Source organism: Arvicanthis niloticus, chromosome 10 (assembly GCF_011762505.2).
Source record: "Arvicanthis niloticus isolate mArvNil1 chromosome 10, mArvNil1.pat.X, whole genome shotgun sequence".
Taxonomy (NCBI): Eukaryota; Metazoa; Chordata; class Mammalia; order Rodentia; family Muridae; genus Arvicanthis; species Arvicanthis niloticus.
This window is the reverse complement of record NC_047667.1, coordinates 4,747,170-4,759,515: the sequence shown is the minus strand read 5'-3', so window position 1 is coordinate 4,759,515 and position 12,346 is coordinate 4,747,170. Positions and strand designations below refer to the sequence as shown.

At 36.5% G+C, this 12,346-nt stretch overlaps 1 pseudogene; it reads right to left on the bottom strand.

Moving 5' to 3' along the window:
* Nucleotides 1-4,912: 4,912 nt before the first annotated feature.
* On the bottom strand, nt 4,913-5,007 carry LOC117716689 (U4 spliceosomal RNA; annotated as a pseudogene).
* Nucleotides 5,008-12,346: the final 7,339 nt, after the last annotated feature.

Here is a 12,346-nt window from a genome sequence, read left to right as displayed (position 1 = left end):
CATACAGATCTTTCACTTGCTTGGTTAGAGTCACAACATGATATTTTATATTATTTTTTAATAATATGAAGGGATTTTGTTTCCTTAATTTTTTCTCAGTCCTTTTATCTTTTTAGTAGAGGAATACTACTGATTTGTTTGAGTTAATTTTATATCCAGCCACTTTGCTGAAAGTGATTATCAGCGATAGGATCTCTCTTGTAGAATTTTTGTGTTCACTTGTATATACTATCACATCATCTGCATATAGTGATGTCTTGACTTCCTTCCTCCCAAATTGTATCCCTTTGATCTCTTTTTGTTGTCTAATAGCTCTGGATAAAACTTCTAGTTAGATATTGAATAGGTATCAAGAGAGTGGGCAGACTTGTGTTATCCCTGATTTCAATGGAGTTGTTTGAGTTTCTTTTCATTAAGTTTGATGTTGGAAATTGGTTTTCTGTATATTGCTTTTGTTATATTTAAGTATGTACATTGAATTCCTGATCTCTCTAATACGTTTAACATGAATGGGTGTTAGTTTTTTGTCAAAGGCTTTTGAAGCATCTAGTGGTTTTGAAGATCATGTGGTTTATTTTCTTTGAGTTTGTTTATATAATGGATGACCCTAGTGGATTTCCATATGTTGAACTATTCTTGCATTCCTGAAATGAAGCCTATTTGATAATGTTGGAAGATAGTTTTGATGTGTTCTTGCATTCAGTTTATGAGAACTTTATTGAGTATTTTTGCATTGATTTCATAAGGCAAATTGGTCTGCAGCTTTCTTTCTTTGTTGGGGCTTTGTGTGGTTTAGCTGTGAGTATAATTCATAGAATGAACTGTTCTTTCCATTTCAATCTTAAGAAATAATTTGAGGAGTATTGGTATTAAAATTTTTTGAATGTCTGATAGGATTCTGCACTAAATCCTGGTCCTAAGCTTTTTTTTTTTTTTTTTGGTTGGGAGATTTCTAATGACTGCTGCAAGTTCTTTGAAGGTTATGGGGCTGTTTAGATGGTTTATCTAATGCTTATTTTACTTTGGTACCTGGTTTCTGTATAGAAAATTATCCATTACATACAGGTTTTCTAGTTTTGTTGAGTATAGGCTTTTGTAGTAGGATCTGATTATTTTTTAATTTCCTAAGTTTCTGTTGTTATGTCTCCTTTTTCATTCCTGATTTTGTTAACTTGAATACTGTCTCTGTGCCCTCTGGTTATTCTGGCTAAAGGTTTATCTATTTTGTTGATTTTCTCAAAAAACTAAGCCCTACTTTTATTGGTTCTTTGTAAAGGTTTTTTTTTTTTTTTTTTACTTGCTTGAGTTCAATCTGGAGTTTGATTATTTCCTGACTTGTACTCTTCCTGGGTGTATTTTCTTCTTCTTTTTTTCCCTAGAGCTGTCAGATTTGCTGTTAAGCTGCTAATGTATGCTCTCTCCAGTTTCTTTTTGGAGGCACATGTTGTACCTTCATTTCCATTGAATCCTAAAATGTCTTTAATTTCTTTCATTATTTTTTCCGTGACCATGTTATGTTATCATGAATCAGATAGTTGTTCAGCTTTCATATGTATGTAGGCTTTCTGTTGCTTATGTTGCTATTTAAGACCAGCATTAATCCGTGGTGGTCTGATAAAATACATGGGATTAATGCAATGTCCCTGTATCTTTTGAGGTTTGTTTTTTGTTCAAGGATATGATTGATTTTTGAGACGGTATCATGAGGTCCTGAATAGAAGGTATATGTTTTTTTATTGTTTTAGGATGAAATGTTTTGTACATACCTGTTAAATCTATTTGGTTCATAACTTCTTTTGTCTCTGTTTAGTTTCTGTTTCAATGATCTGTCCACTGGTGAGAGTGGGATGTTGAAATGTATGATTATTGTGTGAGATTCAATGTATGCTTTGATATTTAGTAACATTTCTTCTGCAAATGTGAATGTCCTTGCATTTGGAGCATAGATACTCAGAATTGAGAGTTAATCTTGGTGGATTTTTTTTCCATGAGTATGTAGCGTCTTTCCCCATCTTTTTTTTGATAACTTTTGGGTAAATTTTATTTTGTTGGATATTAGAATGTCTACTCCAGCTTGTTTCTTGGGACCATTTGCTTATAAAACTTTTCCCATTCTTTTACTTTTAGATAATGTATGTCTTTAACTCTGAGGTATATTTCCTGATGAAGCAAAATGCTGGATCCTGCTTATGTATCCAGTCTGAAAGCCTATATCTTTTTATTGAGGAACTGAGTCCATTGATGTTGAGAGCTATTAGAAACCAATGATTGTTGGTTCCTGTTATTTTTGTTGTTAGAGTGAAATTATGTTTCTGTGTTTCTCTTCTTTTGGGTTTGTTGTGAAAAGATTAACTTCTTGCTTTTTCTTGGGTACAGTTCCTCTCCTTGTGTTGTACTTTTTCTTCTATTATCCTCTGTCAGGCTGGATTTGTGGAAAGATAATGTTCAAATTTGATTTTGTCTTAGAATGCCTTGATTTATCCATCTATAATTGTGAGTTTTGCTGGGCACAGTACCCTGGGATGCCATTTTTATTCCCTTAGCATCTGTATGTCATCTGTTCAGAATCTTCTAGATTTTAGGGTCTCTCTTGAGAAATATGGTCTAATTTTGATAGGTTTGCCTTTATATATTACTTGACTTTTTTCCCTTACTGCTTTCAATATTCTTCCTTTGTTCTGTGAATTTGTTTTTTGTTTGTTTGTTTGTTTGCAACACATTGCTTTATTTCACAGAACAGTATCCCAATTTAAAAATTAAAAAAGACCTTAAAATTTACAGGGCCAATTCTTCTGCCAGTCCTGATTCTACCAAGATAAGTGTGATATGGGACTATTTTTTTAAATTTATTTTTATTGGATATTTTATTTACATTTCAGATGCCATTCCCTTTTCCCATTTCCCCTCTCTAGAAAACCCCTATCTCATGCCCCCTTCTCCTTTTTGCTTTTATACAATTTTTTTTTTTTTTAGTGTTAACCAAAGGCTTTATAAGTTTGGTAATGCTCAATATCAATCAGAAGTTTAACCTGATATCCAACCTAGATATATCAACTATCTTTGACTGGTGGAGACATGTGAACATCTGCCTCCATGTCCCCCCTCTCTTTCTCTCTCTCATCACCTAGCTCCTCCTCTCCTTACTTCTCCTCTTCCTCTCTGTACTCCTCCCAACTTAGTTCCTCCTACATATCTCCCTTCCTGATAAAATAAAACTTTTCTCTCAAAATACAATTAGAGCATAACTATAACAATTTGTGTCAGTAAGGTATCTTGTGATAGACCTAATACCCAGTCCATCATTTTATTGACTAAGCAGAACCTCTGTCATCTCTCCTAACTAAAAGACTTAGTTCTGAACCTGGCTTTTTTTTCTTGGCTTTAGAATAAATGTCAGCTGAAAACCATCCTCTCAAATCTTTTCTCTCAAAGTAAATAGCCAGGATTGGCTATGAGACTATAAGTTTTCAACCCCATCAGAAATCCAGAATGACTGAGTTAACTGAAATTATGGGAAGCACAAAGCATAATTCTAAAACTTAGCCAATTTATAGAGACCACTGAACACCTGGACAGTCCCTACACTACAAAATGTTGGAGCATCCAATCTTCAGCCTTCTGTCCCAGGATCATCTGACAGACCTAGTGATGCAGAATTATTAAAGGCTAATTACTTTGTCTTGGCAGATATAGTCAGTCGACCATTCTGCAAGTGTGTCTTTTTCTGGACAGTAATTTGTCTGTAGATGTAGTTAATTCTTGCCAAGTGGCTGTCTCACCACAATTGGAATAACCCCAAACATGTTCAATTTCTTCTTAGAATCCAAGACAGGAAGCTGTCAAGAGCAGACAGGTCTCTAATTAAAATGAACATTAATACAGAAATGTTTGTAACATCAATTCTGTGGACTTCTGATGTTTTGAAAACCAACTATCCATGTATGGTAATCTGGACTGTTGTCTGTTAACTCCTTTCAGCTATTTCTATATAAAATATAGAAAACACCCTAACAATAAACTCAAAGCCATGAATTTGCTATAGGCCCTTTACTCACAGTCTAACCATCTCAAATCAGTTAAAAAAGTTAAAGAAGAACTGGGTCTAAGCCTTGTATTCCTAAATGTGTTATACAGGCACAATGCCTATGAGCGTAACAATATTCATCTCACTTTTATATCAATAAGAGGCTCGTACGAATGAAAATCTTAAATTTGAAATCAAAGTAAATTTTGTCCCATTTAAGAAATTATAACTTCACTTTAATAACAATTATACATATTTCTATCAGTAGGTTATGGCTATGCAAGATAATCCTCCCTGTTTCAACAAAAACAGTATTTTTCCCTACAAAGACAGCCCAATATTAACCACCTCAGTCCCCAAGCCCAGGGAATAGGGGTGCTCACTCTTCATTAACTTCTTCAAGCTGATTATGGGTAGTGAGATATTAGAAGAGAGATGGGGGGGGGAGAGAGTAAATTGATAAGCCTCTGACTCTTTGTATTTACTGTATCCAGCTGGAATTCCAGGACATCAGAGGTTCAAGCAGGTCTGCTCAGCTTGCTTGATGAGTAGATACACCAAGGCTATGTATTCTGCATTATACAATTCTCAAAAAAAATTTTAGTAACAAGATAATTTTTTGTTTGAATTCTGGAATCTAGTCTTCTGGTGGCATGCCTCTGTCATGTCTAATCCTAATCCATATAATTCTGAGAGTATCTATGAGGGTGTGCTCCCACTATGCTCCCATTTTCACTTCCCTGCTCTCAAATTCCCCAACACTAGGGAATCCAAACTTTCAGGCACCAAGGCCCTCAACTTCCACTGATGCCTAACCCCTTATGACATCCCCCTCCTCCAATTACTATGAGAGTGTGCTCCCACCACCCTCTCCTTTCCACCTCCCTGCTCGTGAAATTCCCCAACACTAGGGGTATTGGGAAAAGTTTTCAATTAGCAATAATCACGCCTCATTGGCTACAATACTGCCACTGCGCAAAGCTCCCCAACACTAGGGAATCCAAACTTTCAGGTACCAAGATTGTCCACTTCCACTGATGCCTGGCAAGGCCACCTGCAACTACCTATACAGGTGGAGCCATGAATCCTTCCCTTTGTGTTCTTGGGCTGGAAATTTTAGAATGGCTCTTCCAGCTTGTTTCTTAGAACCATTTGTTTGAAAAATTGTTTCCCAGCCTTTTACTCCAAGGTAGAGTCTGTCTTTGTCACTGAGGCAGGTTTCCTGTATGCAGCAAAATGCTGGGTCCTGTTTATTTAGTCAATTAGCCTGTGTCTTTTAATTGAGGAATTGAGTCCATTGATGTTAAGAGGTATTAAGTAACAGTGATTGTTACTTTCTGTTATTTTTGTTTGTAGAGGTAAAGTTATCTTTGTGTGGCTATCTTCTTTTTGATTTGTTGGAAGAGGGTTAATTTCTTACTCTTTCTAGGGTATAATTTCCTTCCTTGTATTGGAGCTTTCCTGCTATTATTCTTTGTAATGCTGGGTTTGTGGAAAGATATTGTGTAAATTTGGTTTTGTCATAGAATATCTTGGTTTCTCCATCTATGCTAACTGAGAGATTTGTCAGGTTTAGTAGCTTGGGCTGGCATTTGTGTTCTCTTAGGGTCTGTATGACATCTGTCCAGCATCTTCTAGCTTTTATAGTACCTGGTGAGAAGTCTGGTGTAATTCTGATATGTCTGTCTTTATATGTTACTTGGCCTTTTTTCCTTACTTTTGTACATTTGATGTTTTGATTATTATGTGACAGGAGGTATTTCTTTTCTGGTCTAGACTATTTGGCATTCTGTAGGCTTCTTTTATGTTTATGGGCATCTCGTTCTTTAGATTAGGGAAGTTTTCTTCTATAATTTTTTAAAGATATTTATTGGCCCTTTAAGTTGGGAATCGTCACTCTCATCTATACCTATTATCCTTAAGTTTAGTCTCCTCATTTTTTCCTGGGTTTCTTGGATATTTTGTGTTAAGAACTTTTTGCATTTTGTATTTTCTTTTATAGTTGTGTCAATATTTTCTATGGTATCTTCTGCACCTGAGATTCTCTCTTCTATATCTTGTATTCTGTCGGTGAAGCTTGTGTCTACAACTCCTGATTTCTTTCCTAGGTTTTCTATCTCCAGGGTAGTTTTCCTTTGTGATTTCTTTATTGTTTCTACTTCCATTTTTTATGTCCTGGATGGTTTTGTTCAATTCCTTCACATGTTTAGGTGTGTTCTCTTGTAATTCTTTAAATGATTTCTGTGTTTCCTCTTTAAGGGCTTCTACTTGTTTACCTGTGTTCTCTTCAAATACCTTGAGAGTGTTATTTATGTCCTTCTTCAAGTTCTCTAACATCATCATTAGAAGTGATTTTAATTCTGAATCTTGCTTTCTTAGTGATATGGGGAATCCAGGACATTCTTGTGTGGGAGAACTAGGTTCTAATGATGCCAAGTACCCTGGGTTGCTGATGCTTATATTCTTGTGCTTGCCTTTTACCATCTGGATCTCTTTAGTGCTATCTGCCTTGTCTCTGACTGGAGCCTGTCTTTCCTATTGTCTTGGTTGTATAAGAACTGTATGGGGTGGGCATTACTACTGGGGCCCAAAATCTGCTCAGTGCTCAGGCACAGACAAGAAAGTAAGTACCAGTGCTCCTGGCCAAGAGTCACTTCCTGGGTCCTAGTGGGTCCCAGTTACTCCATGTTTAGGGCAAGCTTTGCTGTCTGCTTACCTAAGATACTGCCCAGGTTAGAGCTCCTGGAGGCCTGCTTCCTCTGGGTTCTTAGAGATTGGGGGAACAGATCTGCACAGATCTGCACAAATCTGCACAGTGCTCAGCTCCAGACTGGAAGAAACCAGTGCTCCAGTCTAGGACTTACTTCCTGGGTTCTTGTGGGTCTCAGTTATTCCCTGTTTGGGGTCAGCATTACTGTCTGCTTACCTAAGATACTGCCCAGATTAGAGCTCCTGGGAACCCTGCTTCCTCTGGGTTCTGTGAGATTGGGGACAGAGCTGATGCCTGGGATCTACTCAGTGCTCAGGCCCAGACTGGGCATTTGGTGTTTTAATTATTATGTGAGGAAAGTAATTTCTGTTCTGGTGTCATCTGTTTGGTGTTTTGTAGGCTTCTTTTATGTTTATGGCTATTTCTTTCTTTAGGTTAGGAAAGTTTTCTTCTATAATTTTGTTGAAGATGTTTGCTGGTCCTTTGAGTTTAGAATCTTCAGTCTCTTCTATTATTTTCAAATCAGGTCTTTTCATTTAGTCATGGATGTTTTCAATGTTTTGCAATAGGAGTTTTTTGCTTTTTGTATTTTCCTTGACTATTGTGTTGATGTCTTTTATTGTATCTTCTGCCACTGAGATTCTCTTTTTTATCTCTTGTATTCTGTTGGTGATGCTTGCATCTGTGCCTTCTGCTCTTTTTTCTAGGGTTTTAATCTCCAGGGCTGTCTCCCTTTGAATTTTCTTTAATGATTCTATTTTCGTTATTAGATCCTGGGCAGTTTTGTTCAATTCCTTCACTTGTTTGATATTTATCTCCTGTATATCTTTAAGGGATTTATGTGTTTTCTCTTTAAAGGCTTCTACTTGTTTACTGTGTTTTCCTTTATTTCTTTAAGGGAGTTATTTAGGTCCTTCTTAAAGTTCTCTATAATCTTCAAGAAATGAGAGTTTAGGTCTGAATCTTGCTTTATTGGTGTGTTGGGGTATCCAGGACTTGATGTGATAGGCAAACTGGGTTCTGATATTGCCAAGTCAAATTGGTTTCTGTTGCTTATGTTCTTATGGTTACTTGTTGCCATGTGGTTATCTCTGGTGTTATTTGGCCTCCCTGTCTTTAATTGGAACCTGTCCTTCCTGTGAGCTTTTGACCCTGCATACTTCTGATCTTAGGCTGCAATTAAGGTCTGGGCTGTGTTGGATCTCGTCCAGTGCTGGGGCTCTCCTTCCAGCATAGGTGGGAACCAGATGGCTGAGGGGGGAATATGCATCCCAGTGTCACAGGAGTCTTAGTACACTGGGTATTGGGGCTGGGTTTAGGATCTCACCTGAGGAGTCTAGCTCTGTGGTGTGGGCTTTTTTTGAGATTGAGTCCAGTGCCAGGGCTCTGCTCCTGGCACAGGTGGCAACTGGAAGCCACACAACTGGTTTTTGATCCATCAATAAAAATGTCATTTGTCAATGGCTGGGCAGAGAGATACAGGGCAGAACCCTTAGATTTGTTCAGGCTAGGATGTAGAAGAGAGGAGCAGACAAAGAATCACCATGATGCACTGGGTGATGAATCAAATTTAGAGTTGAAGAGGAGAGAGCCAACAAGCCATGTAAGAGGTCCAGTAAGTGGCCACTGGCCACTCCCCAGATTGGGCCTAGGGTAGAAGGCAGAGGATGATAATTGCCCAGCTTTGAGCCAGTCAGAGCATATTAAAATTATCTGACATGTGGGAGTCAGGGTGTCTTTCATTCGTGGATCTAAAGAGTTCCTGGGCTGGTGGGTGAATGCATGTGACCCGGTGGGAGTCATAGCAGGGTAGCTATACTCAAAAATACACTGGTATCTTGCCTGTTCCAAATTCTGCCTCATCTTCTCATCCTGGTGTACAATGGGATAAGGACAGACTGTAAGGAAAGAGTCAGACTGCAGACCCAGCCATTCTAGATTTTTGCCTTGTCATTTCAGAGATGGTATACCCATGTTCTCCAGACATCCCATAGAAGAAAAGGAAGCTGAATCTATAGCTCCATTTATTTTTAAAAAAATCACATATGCATATTCGAGAATCCGAGTCATATGTGCTGCCATGAGAAGAGGTTTAATCAAGTTAAAAATAGAAAAGATAATGACGATTTAAGAAGTCAGTGCCTTTGAAATGAAGAGTTCTTTGAATGCGTGACCACAGGAATTCCGGGATACACTAAGTGTAGTGTGGCATATAACATATATTGGCTGAGAATAGGCTTATAAGATAAAATAGAAGGGAATTTAATGCAAGTTAAATACCAAGGAGAGAATATTAGCTAAATTTATATAAGGATAAATAGGATATAATTATATATCCACAGATACTAATCTCCATAGAAGAGAGAAATAAATGAAAATTTCTTTGTTTTGATGAAAGAAAGAATAATGGTAATTGCTTTAAGTGTTTTAAGTAATAATTGTTTTAAATTATCTTAAAGAAACATTAATCTCCACAGAAGGGAGGAATGAATGAAAATTGCTTTAATGGTTTTCAGGACTGAAGGAAGAAATAATGGTAATTATTTTAAATGATTTTAAGCTTACATGGTAGAACAAATAAACTCTGGTCTTTGTTCTCAAATATAGGAAACAAAGGCATGGAGATAGAGAGAAACACTATCTCAATAAATAATATTAATTAATATTAATTGTTTTAAATTGTTTCAATTGTTTTGAGTTGTTTTAAATATTAAATGGAGGTAGTTATAAGTTATGTGGTATTAATAGTATTACTAATCCTCTTGGAGAGAGATCAGAAAAGAACAGGCCTAAAAAACAGAGGCTACTGAATTGAACTCAATTGATGTAAGATTGCTCAACAAAGACATGCTATTTTGGAAGAGAGCATTTATATTTGTGTTAATAGAAAAGAAGAAAAGGGTTTGGGCACCTTTCAAAGTAATATGGATCAGACATGATAGAAAAATACCCCTTGAAGGTCTTGGCTGGAGACCATAACAAAAAATTTAAGACCAAACAAGACAACATGAATTTTTGATCTCTCTACATGCAAATAGCCATGAAAATGGCTGAGGCATAAAAATGTCTGTAGCCAAAACTTTGACTATACATAACCAATAAATCTTAGTGGTTAAAGAATCATTAAAATTTATCATTCCTTCTTTCATATGGTGTGAATGAAGATATATTGCAATTAGTTTATTGATCAAACTCATAAAAATGACAATTGACTTTCATCTACTCCAACAAAGAGCAAAAAGTCATCTTCAACTGATCTGTGCACCTTGTACAATCCATAAAAATATCTTTATGGAACTAAATATTGGTTGTAAGATTCAAATATTACAAAATGAAACACCAACAAAGCAACTCTGAGAAGAGTTACCCTTGGGGTGTTGAAATGATTTATTTTCCAGCTCCTTGCATGATAGTCACTCACCTGATGCTGTTTCCAGAGATTTGGTTCTAACACAGCTTCAGGAATTTCAGCCAATCTCTGAAGACCTTGGTTCATCCAGCCTTCCTGACAGTTTCAGTGAGGATTTCTGCTAAGCCTTGAACTTTCTCAGCACACAGAGACTCTACAACCAATGCTACAGATAGTGTTTTAAGTCTAACCTTTAAAAAAAAAAAAAACTTCCTTATCCCTCTCTATTCTTTAAAAAAAAGGAATTATTTACCTCAGTTCATCAGGAAGAAGCATAAGAAAATGTTGAGCTCATCCTGTAAGTGTGGCTGTCTGTATTTTAGTTCTTATAGATGTGTGTGGATGGCTAATTATATGCAGGTGAGGGCAGGAACAAGATAAGACTGTGGTTGGGCAGTGGATAAAGAAGGAGGGCCGAGAGTTTTAAAAATGGGAGAGATAGCAAGACACGGGTAGAAGGAAGAATGATGGAGGAAGAGAAAGATGAACCAGATTGCATGTGGCTTTAAATAGCCACAGGTAACTATGAATATCTTATAAGGGTTGGATAATTACAGGACTATTTGTCTTATCTAGGTAGAAGGTTTATATCAATATCAATTAGCTCTGAGTTCATTGTGTGGGAGCTTTGTGTGTTGAGAATTTACTGATATAAATCTGACTGATAAATTACAAGCCTTTAGAGTTTTGATTTTACTGAATTATGGGGATTTGTGACAACGTATGTGACACAGTGTTCAGATGGCTGGGAATCTAAGCAGATCTGCTGCAGGAGAACTGCGAGATGGGCAGCCAACAAATGTGTACCGTGGAGACCAATGTGGGGGGGAACCATGTTACTAGAACATAACTGGTGCTAGTGTGGGTGGATTTTTATTTGATATTTCATGCAACAGATATGTTGTCATTTTAAGGGATGATTTGAAATGGTTGTAATTTTTGACAGGATGGAAACTAGAAAACTTAGAGATGAGGATGCTATAAGTGTATATCATACCTTTTAAATTACATAATTGTTATAATTTTGTTCAATTTATGTGAGAGAAAGGAGCCTTTTATTAGATTAAATGTGGGAAATGTTGAGATTTTGTTTTTTACTGTTTATTGTAATGCTACTTGATAGCCTCCAAGATTTAGAGTCTCCACATACCCTGAAGGACCCTGCCCTCAGTTAATTCTGATTCATAAATAATGACAGTCTATCTGTAGCCCATGCCTGAGCAGAAGACCATAGGTAGGATTTTGCTATCCTGGGATTTTAACAAAAGGAAGAAGGAGGAGAGAGAAAGGAGTTGTCATGCAAAAGGAAAAATTTGCAGGAGATGATAGGGGATAGTCAACATGGGCCAGAGGGCTGCCTTGCTAGAACTAAGAGTAGCTCAGATGAAACATAGTAATAATATTTGGGTTACCAATAGGAGGATGATTCTTACAGCATGGAAGGTAGACATTTGTCCATCTATTGTCCTGCCTAAGGCATATTAAAATATAAAGGCTGTGTGTGTTTCTTTTATAAAAACATTTTTCAAACATGCCATCCTATTAGTCTTATTTCAGTACATGAAGATGGGCAGAGATGATATCAATTCCATCTCCATGTGTTGAAATAGAGATAGATGGACAATGGGACAATTCAAAAGGAAAAAAAATAAAATAAAAAATAGGTAAGGAGTTGCTCAGACTTTATATGTAAGTCTATAACACAAAATTAATAAAAATTAATAAATGTTTAATTTATTAAGATTTATTAAGATTGTCCTATAAGATTGTCTTATAAGAATAAAGACAAAATGTTACTTGAGTGGATAATAGTGCAAGAAGCAATGTTTGATATTTTCTTCTGGAATCTTCTAACAACAAATGTTTCCATTAATATTTTTTTCCTAGAATTCTGCAATCTTGAAAATGTGTAGCTTAGAGGGGTCTGAGACTTATGTCTGGTTAACTTCTCTTGCTGAAGCCCACCTTTTTTCAATATTATAGGTCTCCTGTCGTTTCTGTACCCTGAGAAGTCCTGATATTTATGGAAAGTAAGATACTTCTCATAAAACCATGTATGCTTCAGTAGACACACATGCTAGTGATAGAGAGAAATGTAAAGATATGCATGGGGTATTGTCCTGTCCTGAATAGAGGGATGCCTACCTTGCAACCACATTGTTTGATGTGGCAAGGAACTGATAATAAGAGATAAAAATATTAT